The sequence below is a fragment of the Platalea leucorodia genome (assembly GCF_965183815.1).
Source record: "Platalea leucorodia genome assembly, chromosome: 1".
Lineage (NCBI taxonomy): Eukaryota > Metazoa > Chordata > Aves > Pelecaniformes > Threskiornithidae > Platalea > Platalea leucorodia.
Window position 1 is genome coordinate 48466804 of NC_138823.1, and position 17652 is coordinate 48484455.

A 17652-nucleotide genomic window follows, 5' to 3' on the forward strand; every position below is an offset into this window, starting at 1 on the left:
AAAAGCAATTTTGCCTCTTAACTTGAATAGGATTATGATGAAGGTCTTAGAGAGAAGTCGTGGACGGTATTCTCCGGTGATTTTCATGCCTTCAGGCTGCTTTATGCAGTTGTTCTCTTCAGGCAAAGTTGTTTTTTGAAAAAATCTATATTACAGTAATCTCCTGAACTGGAATCAAAGTGCCCTTTGTACTTACAGCAAAGCAGGCTGATAGGTAGGTAGCATTCTACACTCGCTTTGTATGCAAGTAAAAGCCAATGCAAGGTGCCCAGCAGTAACAAATAATGCTGCGATCTGGTGCTTGTGGGTTGTATACAGATCTTGGAAAGGTAAATACTGCTCTTAGATCTGTGCATCGACACTTTACTTCATTATTTTGCTCTCATTGTAAGTATTTCTCTGAAGCAGTAAAGGTTTGTATGTCAGGAAGAGAAATTATCTGCATTCTTGTGCAAGTAGACTGTCCTGTCATTTGCTGTCAGTTGTTCTGCAAGGAAATAATGCCAAGGAGCTAATGATATTGGCACCTGCCTGCATGTGAAATTGCTCACCTATGGGAGAATGACTTCAAAAAATAATTATTTTTCCTAGGTTTTCATGCAAGGTAGCAGTTTCTGAAAAATCAGGTCTACAGGGATAGTACATTTCAGCTGTCCATTTTATCTATTTTACTTCTCTCTTTTATAACATTGACTTTTTGGCAGTTGTTTTTTAAAGTGGATAAGGAGCATGGAAAATTCTAACCCCAAATGATTTTTTTTTTTCTTGTCCTTCATTTGCTGTTTTTTTTCAGCTCTCGCCATCCCATACATAGCCTAGATAGGGATCCTTTGACTATTAGCAGGGGCACCATTCTGAAGGGAAATTAGACTTTGTGTGTTTATGAATCTCCATTCATACATTTTGCAGATAACTAGATTATTTCTGTAAGTTCTAAGATACAAGTGGACTCAGTGAGAAGGTAAAAAAAAAGTCTTTATTATTTCTCTGATCTGGAAGGCCATGGAGCATCTAGAATTTATACAGAATTCTATTAAAATCGCATGTGAACCTAATTTAAAATTACTATAGCCTAATGAAACCAATGTTAGGTAGATCTTCTTCCTTCCATTGTCAGCCTCAACCTATTAGCACAATATGCTAATGCTTTCCATAAAATGTATGGGAGGGCTCAGGAGTTTGGAATAGCTGGATGAGAAAAATGGTTCTCCTTTGGTGGAGAATCAAAACGTGATTGTGGGAGGGAGAAAGAGAAAGGGGATGGGTAACTGCTGAGCATCCAACAAGGGCTGATTGACTGTTGTCTGTCTATTGTTGTTAAACCTTTCCTGTGCAATGGGAATCTGAAGCTTATAAAGTGAGTAACTTATCCCAGATAAAAAAATATGGGAATGTGAAATGATAATGGGCTGAGCACTGAGGAGTAAGTGGGGCTGGGAAACTCTAGGCCTTCTGAAGGAGCAGGGAAGCTGCCATGAAGAGCAGGAAACAAGGCAGGTCCCAGAGGCTGTTAGCAGGATACATGCCACAAGGAAAGTGGTGCAACACAGAGCTTTAGCACAGAGCAATAGCATAAAAGCCCTACTGTAAGAAAAGAGTAAACAGAGTCACTGAAAACTCCTCAGAAAGAGATATTTAGGAGTCCTGGTGAGGAAGAAACACTAGGGTTACATAGCTAATACAGAGATAGCATAAGGCTTTTGAGGGGCTAGGGGACACACAAAACCCAGAAGAAGGGGTGATCACCCAGCATACAGGGTGATTAGGGGGCCGGAGAAGAGAATGGCAAAGGGTCCCTGGTGTGCACAGTAACCTCAGCCTTATGGAAGCCAAGAAGTATGAGACCCCCAGTTATGGAAAAATTTAGATAATCCTCAAATATGTAAATGCTTTAAGGCTTATCTGAATTCCAAATCAGTTGAAGTTCATCTCTGAAGAATTAGAATTAATGCCTATTTTTAATGAAAGCATGTTCCCTGCTTGGAAGCATTACAGTGTTCAGGTCAAGAACAAACATGCCCCGCTAATACTCTTGTTTATGTCAAGGATTTTTCCAACTGCGCTATGGTATTTTTCTCTCTCTTCCATGTAGTCTCACACACTTATGCTTGTTCTACATAGATAAGCTCCTTATTCTCTGCTCCATTCCCTTCTATTTGATTTTATTTAGAAAGCCAACAGCTTCTGCATGACAAAATGCTCAGACAGGCTGGAATATTTGACTTTGACTATAAAAACCTGTAAGCTTCTCCTGTGACATTGGAGTGAAAGGGGCTGATAGATGATAAGCCATTCAGTAATCTGGATAGATTTCCCTAGCACTTTCCAAAGAATTAATGAATTCCTGAGCTCTGAAAAAACCCTTTCTATAGTATAGAGACCTGAATGTGACACCTTCTTTCAATTTTCTAGAATAAGATTCCATAGGGACTTACAGGAAAAGACCTGAGATTTACCTCTCAAAGAAGTTTGCCTGAATTTGCTGAACTAGAGTCAAGAACTCTCTGAGTTTTACTCCAGGTATCTGCCACTGAGTTGCTGTGGCAGAGCTCTGGCACGTCAGTGAGTGCTCAATGCAGTAACTGCTGAAGCCAGTAAGAGATTTTCTGTTGGTTTCACTGTTTGCTAATGATGTTACATTTTCCCTCTCTGCAAAGCCAGGGATAATACTTTTCTAATTAAAAAATGTGCTCAGGGAGGTTCATGTTTGAGCTTGAATTTCAATTTGTAAAGAATTGCATTAAAAACAGTGGCATTTCAGGTGTGTGTGGTGTATGCATGTTTGTCAACGTGCTGCTCATTTTGATTTTCTATGAGGAGTATGTCTGTATTTAGAGTTTTAATTTGCAGATTTCTTTGTTCATAGGATTAACACGGGTTATTTTAATGGGAAGTAAGGAAACACTACTGATCTTAAACAGAAAAATAAGAAAATCATCCTTATCTTGTATCCTACCAGTTAATCTTGTATCCTCTCCAGTTAATTTGAAAATGAGAAAGTATAAACTGTTAACAAACAATTTAGAAGACAGATGGGTTGGGTTGGGCTTCAGGTATAAAATCACAGTTTTTGATCATTTCAAGGTTATGTCCAAGGAGCATCCTGGGACATAGCAAAAAGTCCAAAAAAAGAAACATCTAAATAGATGATTGTTGCTTTGGGGCTTTTGTAATGTGTGAATTCACCTGGCACCTGCTCATCTCAGCAGGCTTTTGCTCTGAAGTGTTTAAACTCCAAGGTCACTGGGCACTGATCGCTATACAAGGTACTACTTCATTAGCTACCCCTATAGTCCCTGCGATCCCTCTAAAACAAACTTCTGTTCTTCAACTTTAATATGTATTCATGTCTACATACTAATCCATCAGTCTAGACAAGTGATTGCAAAAAAAAAAAAAAAAGCCAAATCAATTTATACACAAAGCTAACTGAATAGTGTTGTGCCAGCCCTGATGCCTTAACCTTTTCTATTGCTGAAAGATGCTTGGAACTTGCCACAAGATCAATGTTTTTAAAGGTCAGTTTCTTTGTTAGCAAAATGATTAGATGGTTTAGGTTATAAATTTATTTTTTGTCCCCCTCTTACAGTAAGAGGTACACAGTAAATCTACAACATGATGCAAATGTTTCTGATGGCAAAAAACATTAACAGAGGCCACTATTTTCATAGGGTCTTGGCTAGGCTCTTCTGGGAGTGTATGACATTTTTTAAGAGAATCTCCATAAATTCTCAATTTATTCTCAGTGGACTGCAGATGTCAAATGAATAATTAGATCAGACATGACAATGAAAATCTTCTCCTAGCTGTTATGACCATTAAAAAGATTCTGTAGGGTTAAATTATAATCTTTTCTTAGGTTATATATATATTTGCTAAAGCTATTGCAGCTTTGTACTTTGCTCAGCATCTTGCTCTTCAAGATTGTAAAATGCTGAGTCTGAGGCACTTCATTCTGGTACTTGACTACAAATAGGTGTGTGGAAATGCCTGTTTTTCCAGCATGCAGGGCCACCTGGGTAGTCTCTTCAAAAGCTTCTTCAAATTTGCACAGGGCCAAATTAGTCTTTGGTTAATGGCTAATCATCCTATAATGTCATTTAAATTTCTCAATTCTTTCTTTAGTGGAGATCAATATACATAGATCACCACATGGACTCATCAGGGTGCAGCTCGGATGTGAACTGTCACTGGAGTGCCCACGAGTGGCTTTACACTCTGTCGTGTGTCCTGGGCTGCCCAGCCCCTATATCCCTCCTGCCAATCTGCCCCACCTTGGAGTAAGATCCCCATCTTCCCTGGAATGAAATCCACTGGGCATGCTGTTGAGTGGGAAGCTACCAAGTTACAGTGAGAGTCACACATCTATGCCTTTCTTTTTATTAATTGAACCGGTGCCTGCTTCCTGCCAAAAGCTCTGAGGAAACGCTGTACGAATCATTTTATCTCATAAACAGCATTCCTGTATCTACCGTGGCCTTCACTGAACTTTTGCATCAGCTTCCAAGTACATTTACCAGTGTCACTGGTCTGGCAAAAACAAATGTGTACCTCATGAAAATGGATCTGATAGGAAACAACCTTATATCTTTTGAGGGACAGAAAGAAAAAGGTAACTCAAAAGGGGAGGAAGAGGGCAGATTATGACCCTTATGTACAATACAGTAATAACATCTGGATTTCATTTTTTTGTCTTTTTGCTCTTCCTCAACTTTGAAGAACAAGAATAAAGTATACTACAACATTTCAAGGAGAAAAACTGTTGAAGAAGGGCTAGACACTTCTATCTGCAGAACCAGCAAACAGTGTGATACATAAGCAGAAGAAAAGAGTTAATAGCTATTGTAGGCCTGCCACTGCTCTTGGACTAGTTTACCTGAGCCAAAAGCTATTGCTGGTTATACCCGTAGTAGATCTGAAAGCTAACTCTGTGAGCAAGGTAGGCAGTATGTGGTGAAGGCATACTGCAAAAAAATATGAGTAGCTCTGAGATTCCTAGTGCTTCTCACCACTTTGCCAGTAAATTGAGCTGGTTTTGTACCACATGGGACAAAAATCATGTGTACACTTTGAAATGCTGTGGGCTACATGAGTCAACAGGAGATTAACTGACAGTCATGACTTGGTAGATTGTAAGTGAAAATCTAGCTTGTGTATGTTTTCATATATGTAAATACACAAACCCTCCAGTATGCATTCTGTATGAAGTGCTGTCTGCCTTACATAATCGCAAACACAGATTGCTGCTTTAAATGGATGAACAAAGGCAACGTGTATACTTTTCCCTGATTAAGCGTCCGTGGCTATAACCCCCTTCACCTACTGCCAGCCAAGCTAGGAGACTAAATTTTAATCACATAACAGGTACATGCTCAGGTTTATAGAGTGCAAGCTTTTGAATAGTTTAGTGCAACACTTGCTGAGGATAAAAATAGCAGTTTCTTTGCTCACTATCTCTGAACTAGGTTCAGAACACCTCTTGTAGCACAGAAATAAAATATATATCAGCTGAGGCTACAACTTAGCTGTATGTATGGCCATTGTGCCGCTGTTCCAGATCTACAATCACAGCTATTATAAAATCTGCTTTTTGCACTTGGGAAATGTATTTTATCCCTGTCCCGTGTCTGTATATGTTCTTCCTGGGGAAAATATAGCTTCTCTTTCTTGGTCAGCATAGTATATGGGCCTACCACATACCATTGCTGAGAAACTGTTCGGTCACAGGACTGTTGAGGACTTGTTCTGCATCCAGGGATGCTTTACCAATAACAATAATGAAGCAGAGGCCTGCTGTGTGTTTAGGACAAACTCAAGCAGAACAACAACCACCTTATCCAGCAGACCCTCTATGTGTCATGCAGTACGTAGTGTCCAGCGGGTGAAACAGTAGCTGGCTTACAGCAGCCAGTCAGATCTCTGCTATAGTTAGGAAAAAATGAGGTATACCTGTACTCAAGTCAGAGAGATAGGAAGTTCATGTTCCTGACTCCAACAGCTTGTTTCACAAACCTGGAGTCCACATAGTGATTTTAAATATTGCGTAAAAAACACCGTGCAAGTGAAGTGATCCACAGCGCTGGATGAGCATTGAGCTATTGGGGAATTATTCCCACTGCTCACTGTCGTGGGATGTGGAGGTCTCAAGCAACTTTCTTTGAAGGCTCATTTTCCTTGCTCGCAGCAATTCAAGCTAGTAGCAGAGCTGTCCAAAGGATCCCTTGATGCTGGATATTTGTCCACTGAATGCTATATACCAATGACTTAACTTCAATATAAGCCCACAGGTCTTTCATATTCAGGTGATTAGTCTGAACCCTTCTCCTTGCTTGGCTCTAAATTCTATAAATTCTATAATGCATACTATGCTGTAGAATGTACCAGTAAAACATGCCTAGGTTGTGTTTTACCTTTTGGGACATTTTTTTTCCTCCAGAGGTTGAGTTTGAGTTTTTCAAATTTCTGAGGAATTCAGTGTTGCTTGACTAAAGTAATCCAAGAAAATCTGGGGTCCTTATAGTATGAACCATGATTGTTGTACTGGCCCTTCTAACAACAGTTCCCAGACCAGAGCTCATGGACCACTCCTGCTTCTCATCACCCCAGCATTCATGCAGAGCTGATCTGGGGCCACATGAGGCCTTCTGCCCAAAGGCATCTGCCAGGTAGTGCCCTCCCTGTTTGTAGGGCAGCACTATGGTCCCTTCACTACTACACGATGCAGTACACAGCATCCCATGTCTTCTTGAAACTGCATCACAGCCCATAATATTGGAGCCACTGGAAACCAGCTTAGGGAAATATGTACTGGTAAACTAAATTCATTTAATCCCCTTCATCTCTGTGATTTTCCCCTCTAAGCATGTTTCAAAGGAATTTTAATCCCCTTTCATGTAGGCCAGAGAAGGCCCCAAGGCTAGCAGCTTGTCCACACCTAGCAGAATAGTTACCACGCTTTATGTTCCCATACTGCCTTAACTAACTCTCAAGTGTGGTCAAATAGACAAGTCTTTAGATTTGCTTGGATCCCTCAAAATGTTTTGAAATGTCAGATCGAAATCCTTATCCACCCTTGCTAATTAGCATTCTCCCCCAACAGAGGACAAAAGACTTATGTACTCTGTATGATTTTCTTTATTCTGCCTTCCTTCATGCAATTTAAAAGATTCCCTCTGTCCTCAGTATTAGACTTGTCTACACTATTGACTACTACTTTGTACTGATGATTTCCCAGGAGCTTGACATCGTTACTGTCGGGCTGCTGGTGACAGAGAAAAAGTAAATTTTAGCTTTTTCTTTACAGATGATACTTGGCAAGTAGGTGCTTTAGTCTTTGAAAAATGATGAAAGGAACATAGCCTAAGATGGGCAAAACCAACAAATAACTCCAGCCCACGACTATTATCTGGGGAATATTTGACTATAGACAGAATTGTAGATCTTTTATTAGTATCAGCTTGATGAGTCTATTGAAGTTCTTCCGCAAAGTACAAAAAGTCACATAAAAAGAGGAACACATACTAATTTTGCTCCTTCTTTGTACCATTATGTGAGGAAGGCTGTAAATAGCAGGAAAAGTGTGTAATTGCTAGTCACACTCCTTTCTGTTGAGCAATTTGTCTTTTTTTTTTTTTTTTAAACCCAGGGTTGGCATGCAGAAGTTGGGAAAAACTCACTGCGTGAAAGCACTGAGCTATACATGGCTTATGAGACTTCTCCCCCTGCCCCCCGCCTGAAGCGGCATGCGCAACTGCATGCTGTACACAGACAGCTGGCTTGGGGATGGTGGGTTTATTTCCTGCAGAGGTCCATAAGTACTCTAGTAACATCTACCAACACAGGTGTAATTGCTTTGAGAAACCACCCCCTGGGCTCTTTTGAAAGCCAGAAATCCTCCGGCTGTTCCTTTCACCCAACCACCCAAAAAAGTAGAGAAGAGGTAGCAAAGTGCCCTGTTCTGCCCTTCCCGTTTGCCTGCTTGTCAGCTCCTTCCCAAGGGGACCCTGCCCCGTGGCCCGTGGCAGGGCACCCAGCGGTCGGGAAGCTCTGGAGCCCCCTTGGCCAGACCCATGCCACCACGGTTGGTTTGGCCTGGGAATAAATGGCTCCAGCAACCTGGAGCAGGGTCATGTCGTGGTACAAAGTGACTCTGTTAAACAAAATTCATGGGTCTGGCATAGGCAGGTCTTGGATGCTCAGTTTCAGAGCCAAACAACAGCACTGTAAAAATCAAAAAAAGTCATGTCCTTGGCTGAAGATAAACAAACCCAGCAAAGCAAAGTTAATCCTTAATGTAAATATTAAATTAAACTTTCATTTTAACAGCACCCTTGGGTCTGTTGCCCTTTTGCTGGAATACCTCCCCTCTCTCCTCTGCTGCTGGGCAGCACTGCTGGGATGGGAACCCATCCCTTCCGCAGTACGGGGAACAAATTGCTCAAGGTGGGAGGAAGATGTCATTGCTGGAGTCTTGTCTCTGAGGATCATGACACATGCAAAGAAAAAGGCATCTGAGCTGGACTATGGGGAAAAATCTGCTGAATGGCAAGCAGGACATGCAGTCTTACCAGCTGCTCTGAGATGTGGCTGAACCTGGCTGTCAAGCAGCTTATAGGATGTCTTTTAACTGCCTCTCTGCCCCCAGATTCATAGCAACATTGCAAAAGATGGCAGCTTGTCTGGCTGCTCCAGACTCTTTAGTTAAAAAACACAGGAGAGGAAAAAAAGGTAAGAAGAAGGAAAAAAAGGTAAGAAGAAGAAGAAGGAAAAAAAGGTAAGAAGGAGATGGGGAAAAGAGACTGAAATGTAAAGAGCATGGTGGTAGTCACCTAAATCTAACACTTTTTGTGATGTTCATGAAAATAGCTGAACCTAGGAGAGGGCTGAGGTAGGTTGGCACTCTGTCGGGTGCAGAGTGTCTCTCCAAGATAGGGCGGTGAAGGCCAGTGGCTCTGGGTAGGGATCGTTGCAGTAGGATAACACCCTCCTGCACCACTCTCTGAGCATCTCTGTGACGTTATGGATCCCCAAAAAGGTGTGATGACTGTTGTTTTTATCCACCAGTTAAGAGTAATTTCCAATGCAGCAGTTTTGGGCCACCGGTCCCTTCTTCCACATTCCTGCTGCTTATGACGTATGATCTTAATGCAGTCCATGGATGTATCTGTTTGGATTAATCCTGTGTTTCTGTGAGTAAAGTTTGCTAATTCTTATAAACAATTTTATTTGCCCAGCTGAGCTGGACTTTGGGCAACCTGAAATTCAGGTGTCTGCATAGTAGTGCTGAAAGGCACAATATAGCCAGTACCTGGAAAACCTGTTGTGCGGGCCCAGAGAGGAACCTTTTCTCCTCTCTGCTCAGCAAGGAGAGGAATTTTAAGTCGCTCTGGCTTTCCGTCCTCAGTTTGCAATTCTGTTGCTAAGTGGCAATGAAAGAAGATTATCAGATCATAGATCAACAGAAACCTCTCTTTAGTGCTCTTGTGTAATTATCCATTTCAGTTACTCATTTCAGAACTGATTTTTAGCTGCTGTACCCCACCCTTACCCCTCCATAGATCTGTTATCCACAGGGGCTGGTCAGGATCCTGAACAACTGGCCCTTCCTTTCCACACTCAGCCTCGGCGCCCCAGGGTGGCTCTGCCTACGAGGGTACCCCCAGGGCCTCTGCTCTTAGGGGGGGCTCAGAAACTAAAGTCCTACCTCAGTCCTTCTGAAGGGTTTATTTTGGGAGAAAGCAGGAAAGAGTGTATAAAATGGTTTAGAGTGTTCAGATCTTTCAGAAGTCGCCCATTTGCTTCCTTCATCGAGAAATTCCCCGTTTCTTTTTCTCTTTTCCCAGCCAACACAGTTCCACCCTCCCAAGGAAAACTGGCCAAGCAGCAGAAAGTGGAGGAAGAAACGAACCTGAGCGGCCAAGGTAATTATTAAATGTTAAGGGTGAACCTCTGGCAGAAATTGCTCAGACTGGGGTTTGAGAGGGAACCAGTGAAAAGGGCATGGAAAAATCAGGCAATAGCACGGCTGGCCGGTGTCGGGATGCAGACAGAAAGGGAGTCTGGGAAGGAGATGTAACTTGTCAGCTGGGAGGAGGGGGTGGTTGTGCACAGCACGAAGCTTCAGGAGCAAAGGCCTCCTCATGTAGGAAAGCAGTTTAGATTATTTTAAGTAGAAAAGCTGCACCAAGGAGAACCATGCGAGGAAGAGGAGACAGAAAGAAGGGCAGAGCTGCGTGGGGACCCGTCCCTGGGACTGAGTGGGAGGAAAGAAGGCGAGCTGAGCATTTAATAAGAGCAGGGAAGGGGAGGAGAAGAATTGCCTGGCTAAAATGGAAGTAAAAGGTAGGATTGGCACGGAGGGATGGTGAGAAACAAGAGCTGCAAAAACAACAGAAGGGAAGGATGTGTGAAAGGAGAGAGATAAACAAAAGGATACACTTTCAGGATGTGATGGACACAGACTGTCACACAAATAAAACACAGAAACAGAAAGTAGCAATGTATGGAAAAGCAATTCTGTGGGCAGTTCAATATACCTGCTTTCCAGGGGACTGGTATTTTCAATGGTTTTTTATGCTTGAGTCTCCCAGGGAAGCAGTAAATCAAGAAAAAACAAGGCTGAAATAATATTTTCTGGGGCAGTCTCTTGTTTTAAACTGTAGTTGACATTAAACATGTGCTGCCCATGTGCCTACTCAAGGCCTTATATTTGATGGACATCCTCCTTTATAGAGCCCCTTGCAAAGGAGGCATTGTGGTTTTTTTTTTTTTTTTTCAAATTTTAAAAGGAATGAATACTTACTGTCCTTTTTTCTGAAGAGCTTGTGTAATTCTTCTGTCACACTGCTCTGACTTAGCTTTGCATGTAATTTCTCTTTGGAGGTAACTGTGCTATTTTCAAACAGAACACCATGTTTGCTAAGATTGGGTTTAGCTCAGCGGACACACTAGGGTAGCTAGTGACTAGAGCAGTAGGTCCAAAAATGGAACTCCTCTTGCTGGGATGTGCTAATTCAGCTGGTCAAACACAAGGCAAATATTCACTTTGCAGTTCCTACCCCAGAACAGATTTTTCCCATGTATGTTATGGGTCTCCTTCAGACTCAAAGAAGAGAATCAGTTTTGATTTCTCTTCATCCTTAGCAGCAAACTGCAGGAGGTGTTTGCTGCCCTTGCAGCTCTTTTGTTTTGGCACAGCACCCTGGATGAGGACAGGAGGTCGCTCCCTTTCTTTCCTTCCCATCTGAGTCCATTTAGATCTTCATCTCTGATATGCAGTTTTTTGGGATTTCAGCCTGAATGGGTATCATTGCCCTCATCACAGCAATGCCCAGGGACCACTCCTGTAAGGGCCTCGGAGAACTTGCCATGTGGAGACAGCGGAAAGCAGAGAAGTGAGCAGGCAGAGGGACCAGCGTGTCCTTCTGAGCAGTGACACACACAGCCTCTGCTTTTGATTGCTGCCCCCATAAGCAGTCTGCTTTTGGAAAAAGAAAGGTTTTGGCTAAGACCAGGCAGGGCCCTTTCTCTGAAGTTATTCTGGAAGGAAGAAAAATACCATTTAAAACAAGAAAGCATTCTCTTTTCACTCCTACAGACATCCTACTGTTTTCATAATTAGTCACCTGTGGTCAAAACTCCATCTTTGACCAGAGTTATCAAAAACTAAATTCCTTGCACCTGTGAAAACTAAATTACTAGGACTATGGCAGCCTTGTTATTTGTCAGACTATCCATTTATGACAGGGTGACTAATTTAGAATCCTAGAATCGTAGAATTATTAAGGTTGGAAAAGACCCTTAAGATCATCGAGTCCAACCGTTAACTTATCACTGCCAAGTCCACCACTAAACCATGTCCTCAGGCACCATGTCTACCCATCTTTTAAATACCTCCAGGGATGGAGACTCAACCGCTTCCCTGGGCAGCCTGTTCCAATGCCTGACTACCCTTTCAGTGAAGAAGTTTTTCCTAATATCCAACCTAAACTTCCCCTGGTGCAGCTTGAGGCCGTGACCTTTGTCCCTGACCTTGTAATTACATACATTTCCCTATATGACTGCTGTGATTAACATAGCAGCTCCCATTGGAATTACACTTGCCTCTCATCCCAGGCTGAAGTCTGCTCAGAAGGAAAAGGAATTGCTGGAGCCTCTCGTGGTGCCCTTGCCTAGATGCTGAGGAAACTACCAAGCGAACCCTGATGAAGCAAACATAATAGTGCTTTCGTGGCAAATAGGGTCTAGTCTTGACCCTACGTCAAGTCTAGTCTCCTCTTATGATTCTTCCAGCATAGTGGGATGGAAAGGATGGACCATGAAAGAAAGAAGCACCGACAGAAGAAAAACAACTTTCTGTGGAAAACCCACAAAGCAAGGAGAGAGAAAAGGGGTGAAAAACTTACTGTGTTGCATAAGCATATAACAAGACTGTTAGCTTTCTGAGGGAGGGGACAACCTGTGCTGGTTTGTGTAATTTTTTTTCTCAATCCCTTCTTAATTTTTGCTGTTAAAAAGAAATACATCCATAATAGGTCTCTCTTCTAAAGGTGTCATCGATCGGTTGTTCCCTTTGACTTAGGGTAACAGTCATGCAGAAACCACCACACAGTGAACTGGGATGCTGGGATGTCTTTTTTCCCCCTGTCCTATAGTTTGACTCATCGCCTATATAAGCCCAGCATACTGGTAGAGCTGCCTCAGGTTAAAACCATGCAAAGCTGAGAGGGAGAAGAATGAAGGAAAGGGGGATGGAGAGGTGCTGCTAGAGACTTTGTTCCGGCATTACTTGGTGATAAGGCCAATAAGGAAACTTACTGCTCCCCCAGGGCTCCTTTTGTTAGCTGCAGTTCTATTAATCAGGCTGAGTATTGTTTTTCGTGTCATTACAAAATGTGTCAAAACTTCTGCAAGAAAAATGCGATAAGCGCTTCCTAAGGGGTTCGTCCTTTGAGAACAGGGAAGTCCTGTTCGTATGTTGCCAGAGAACATCTTATTTAAGAGATCAATGACAAAGCTGGAAAAATCATTATTCTTTGGAAAGGGTTTGTTACCTACACGAAAGGAAACACTAGAAAAGAAAGGCTGTGTTGCAGTCCAGGACCTTGTTCTTTATTCCCATGGGCTTTATTAAGCACAACTGGTTACATTTGCATGCCAGCAAAGATGTCTTTCTAACCAACACAAAAATCTTCCAGATGCAACAATGCCGGAAAAGCCTCGCTGGCCGTCTCATCGCGCCGCTGGCTGCAAAGGCGTTTTTGCCAGCTGTTCTGCTGCCCGTCCCTCGCAGAGGCCTCTGTAACATGGCATTTTCGGGTACTGCTGTGTGAGCTGGCCCATACCCCCGGCTTGGCCGAGCCTCTCAGCATCCTGTGCCCCCGGCTTGGCTCAGCCTCTCTCAGCATCCCATAGCCCCGGCTTGGCCCAGCCTCTCTCAGCATCCCGTAGCCCCGGCTTGGCTCAGCCTCTCTCAGCACCCCGTAGCCCCGGCTTGGCCGAGCCTCTCTCAGCATCCCGTAGCCCCGGCTTGGCCGAGCCTCTCTCAGCACCCCGTAGCCCCGGCTTGGCCCAGCCTCTCTCAGCACCCCGTAGCCCCGGCTTGGCCCGGCCTCTCTCAGCATCCCTTCCCGTCACCCGCGGTTTTTGCGCGGCGGGAGGCGGGGGACAAGCGCGATCGCAGGCTGCCACCTGGTGGCCTCAGCCACTCGCACACCCCACCTCCCACCCCTGGGCTTTTTTTTTTTTTCTCCTACTCCGGGAAATACCTTTTTTTTTCCGAGGTGGTGGGGCGGGAGGCAGGCAGGGAGGGAGGCGAGCGTCGTGCTTTCCTATACAGAAGGGAAGACTTAATGGTTCTGCTTGAAGAAATGCGTTACACCCTTGGTGCCGCTAGGGCAGCAGCTGGTCATCTGTTGGTAATAAGTTAATAAACCAATTGTCTTTTCAGCCACACCAGGGAAAATGCCTGTCATTCCTCTATCGCTGTGATTCAGAAGCTTATCTGTTGTGGCAGACAGAGCCAGCCATAAAAAACTAAAAATCATTCGGTCACCAAGGTAAACAAAGAAAAAAAAAAAAATGCTGAAGGCAGATTTCCCTTCCCTTTGAAAGCCTGGGTTTCTTTCCTAATGCTCTGCAAACAAACTTAATGCACTCAGGTCAGATATCGTCAAACTCCAACTCCTCTGAACAAAAAAGCTCCGAGTCTGCTGGAGGAGTAGGCGGCACAGTGGAATATTTCGATTCCTGTTGATCCCTTAATCTGACTATAGAGCACAGCAGGAAAAGGTAGATGTGGGAGAGAAACAAGGAGGGGTTATCTGAGGGGCAGGGCTTTTCAAAGGGAGCGCTCTCTGAAATGAACCCTGGTGGTAATTACTGCTAATTTATTTGTGGTACAAATTCCTTCCAGTGCAGCAAACATTCCTCAAAGGTTATTTCTCTCTAACACACAGCAGATAATTTTGTAAGCTCAGGCTGAGCGGTACGTTCAGCACATTCTCTTCCAGAAAAAATTTTTAAAATAACAGCTTCTCTCCTTCCACACCATCACATATTGTGTTCTATTGTCCTTTTCTGCTAATCCCAAACTTCAGCTGATGCAATAAATCAGCTTTCAAGAGCCCAAAAATTGTATTTACAGCAGAACCTCACTGCTCTGGAGCTTTGTACCTCAAATTATTTTCTTGTTTCTCACACCAGATCACATCAAGAATGTTTCTGTTCCGTTCATGTGCTTCAACAGTATTCTTCCTTTTGTTTTGTCATAGGGCAGAACACTCCTTCTCAGTGAAAAACCCAAATAGGATATCTGAAAAATAAGTAAAGACACTCTGGGACGGCACCATGTTCTGCCCTTCCTTTTGGATTTTGGTCTGTGCGTGTAGTGTCTCGGCTGTGTCCCCTCCCAACTTCTTGCCCACCCCCAGCCTGCTCGCTGGCAGGGCAATGTGAGAAGCAGAAAAGGCCTGGACGCTGTGTGAGCACTCTTCAGCAATAACTAATGCATCCCTGTGTTATCAGTGCTGTTTTGGTCACGAATCCAAAAGGTAGCACCATAGGAACTACTATGAAGAAAATTAGCTCTATCCCAGCCAAAACCAGTACAGTGGGATGCCAGATTGCACTAGAAATGGCCAGTGGGATTTGTAGGAAGGGGATCACAATAAAATGGTGAGATCTCTGGTAAATTATACACTGAAATATCTCTTATAAGTGGTTAGTGGGGGCCTTGAATGCTCAGGATTTTTTAGCAGAATGTTTGCTTAAATATCTCCTTTAAAAGGCTTCCTTAGTCCTTGAACAGCTAACTATGCTTCTATACTGACCTGGATTAATTTACAAGTCCATTTTTACTGTGATTGCTTTCCCAGCTCCTAATAGTGTGTTATGCTCAACAGGTGCAAGCTACTTATGTCTTCTTCAGTTTGCAGGAATTTTCTTGGATTTGAAAGGAGAAGAACCCAATGGCAAGGAGTGACGATTTAAAGGCAGCTAAGATTTTTTTTTCTAACTGTATATTTTAAAAAAATTTGATTCCAAATGTCTCGAGTATTTTGAACTAATTTTATGAACTAACATGAGCAGAGTGAGCCAGAAAATTTAGCAGAGTTTATAATGCTGGTTGTCTCTATTGAAGCTGTAAAGGAAATTTTAATGCGAGAGAAGACCTGTGTTCAGTTCCATCCTATCTTCCCTTTCTTTGATAAGAGCATCCTAACTAATAGCTTCAAGGATGCGGTAAGGTCACTCTGCTTGGACTTGTTTCACATGGTATCAAATATTTAAATGCTCATTAATTCAAAGAACAGGGGTGTGAGAATGATCCTCCACCCCTTGTTCAGGACATGTCCTCAAGATCTGCTCCAGCTGTTTACTTGCTGTAGCTGCCACAGCTGACAGTCATTTATCCAAAGGGCAATAAGCTCAACTACTAACTAATTCCACTAGCATCATCCATTAGGGTGGTATTTAACCTGGAAAAAGGTATTTCGGGCATTTAGGGGGCAACCACACTTTTACCCATCTGACACTTAGTCTAATTTTCTTGTTTGTTTTAAGAGATGCCTGAAAAACCTCACACAGAACTCTGAATGGATATGGTTTGGTTTGTTTGTGTTAGGGAACAATATTTTATTCTAGTGAGGGAGAGTGTAAGGAAGAGGAATAGCCCCTCTCCAAGTTACCAGAACTATAGAAAATTAAGTACTTGTACGGATCTGTATTTCAGCTCTCTCACATCTTGCTTACAGGAACAAAATAAAGGCAGGATGGATGACAAAGAAGCTTTTCTTTAATAGATCTATTATTTTGACAGTACCTCTCTGGGATCCCGATTCAAAAGGTGTGTGAGAGACTTTGTCTTTCCTGCTGTTGCAAAAATCAAACTTACTGGCTACAGGACAAAAGTGGTAGGTGTATTACAGGATGATAAATGGCAAAATGGTGAGTGCCCCTGCGCACAGAACAAGTCTTTCCCTACCAGCAGTAGCTGTGCTGTCAGATGTGAGTTACATCAGGTGCAATGCATCATCTGGGAGATGTGATTTGGCTCCATCTAAAAGCTGATGCTGTAAGTGCATATTTCCTTCTACTTGGAAGTTCTGCTTTTAGTTTTCTTTTCAAGAAAGGATGAAAAGAGTAATTGGTAATGCTTGCAGATTAAAAAAAATAATAAATCTGCCTTACATTAGAGAGGAGTTTTTCATGAGGAGAAGAAATCAAGGGAAGCGAGGAAGGCACTAGTTTGGCCAACGTGGGTGGCAGGAGAAGGAGACGAAGGCACCAGCCCAGGGAGCCTATCGTAGCCCTGCCCCTAGTAGCCAGCCCAGGGCACTGCTGCAGCCCATGCCCTCCTGCTGCCCAGTGCCATGTCACTGCCGCCGAGCTACTCCAGCAGCTCAGTGTCTACAGCCATCCTGCGTTCCACAGCTGCTCCCAGATACCCCGTCCTTGGCAGGAGAAGGGTGGTTGAGGGCTTCGGGAGGCTGAATTCCAGGCCTGAGGGAGACCTGTTAGTTGGTACCAGCACTGTCCTCTCAAACTCCTGTGCTCCCCTAGGGCTTAAACTTTAGCCACACTCCAAAGATCTTGGATAATCATTAGCCTGGGAATCAATCTAGTTTCTTGCTTAATCACTGGGAGGTGATATCTCATGTCTGAGTTTTATTTGCTAGAGATAACAGATCTAAGGGAAATACTCTGATGAAACATTTGAATTGTAGGTCAGAAACCAGCTTGGAGCTGAGGCAGGAGGGCTATAAACCCACCCACCCCAGTGCCCTGCAGAACAAACTGTTTGCCACGTGGTTTTCCCCCAGTGCATCCGCAGCAGCTTCTGGAGGCATTCCCACCCTTCAGCTGAAGACACTTGCTGTTATATATTTCAAGGAAATGAGTTTCAGGGCAATTTTAAAACCCGTTGTATCACTTTGTATGCATATTTCAGTAATTAAAAGAAAATAATGAAGTAAATAGAGGGAACATCTGCATGGTGTGAATCCCTCTCTCCCTGGGCTTCCTCAGGTAATACAAGGTAACCATGGAAGTTTCCCTCAGCATTTGGCAATTAAAAAAATTTGTTTAGTATTAAATAAAAATACAATTTTCAGCTATGGCCCCTCCCCTCATGGCCCCTTTCATTACAGCCTC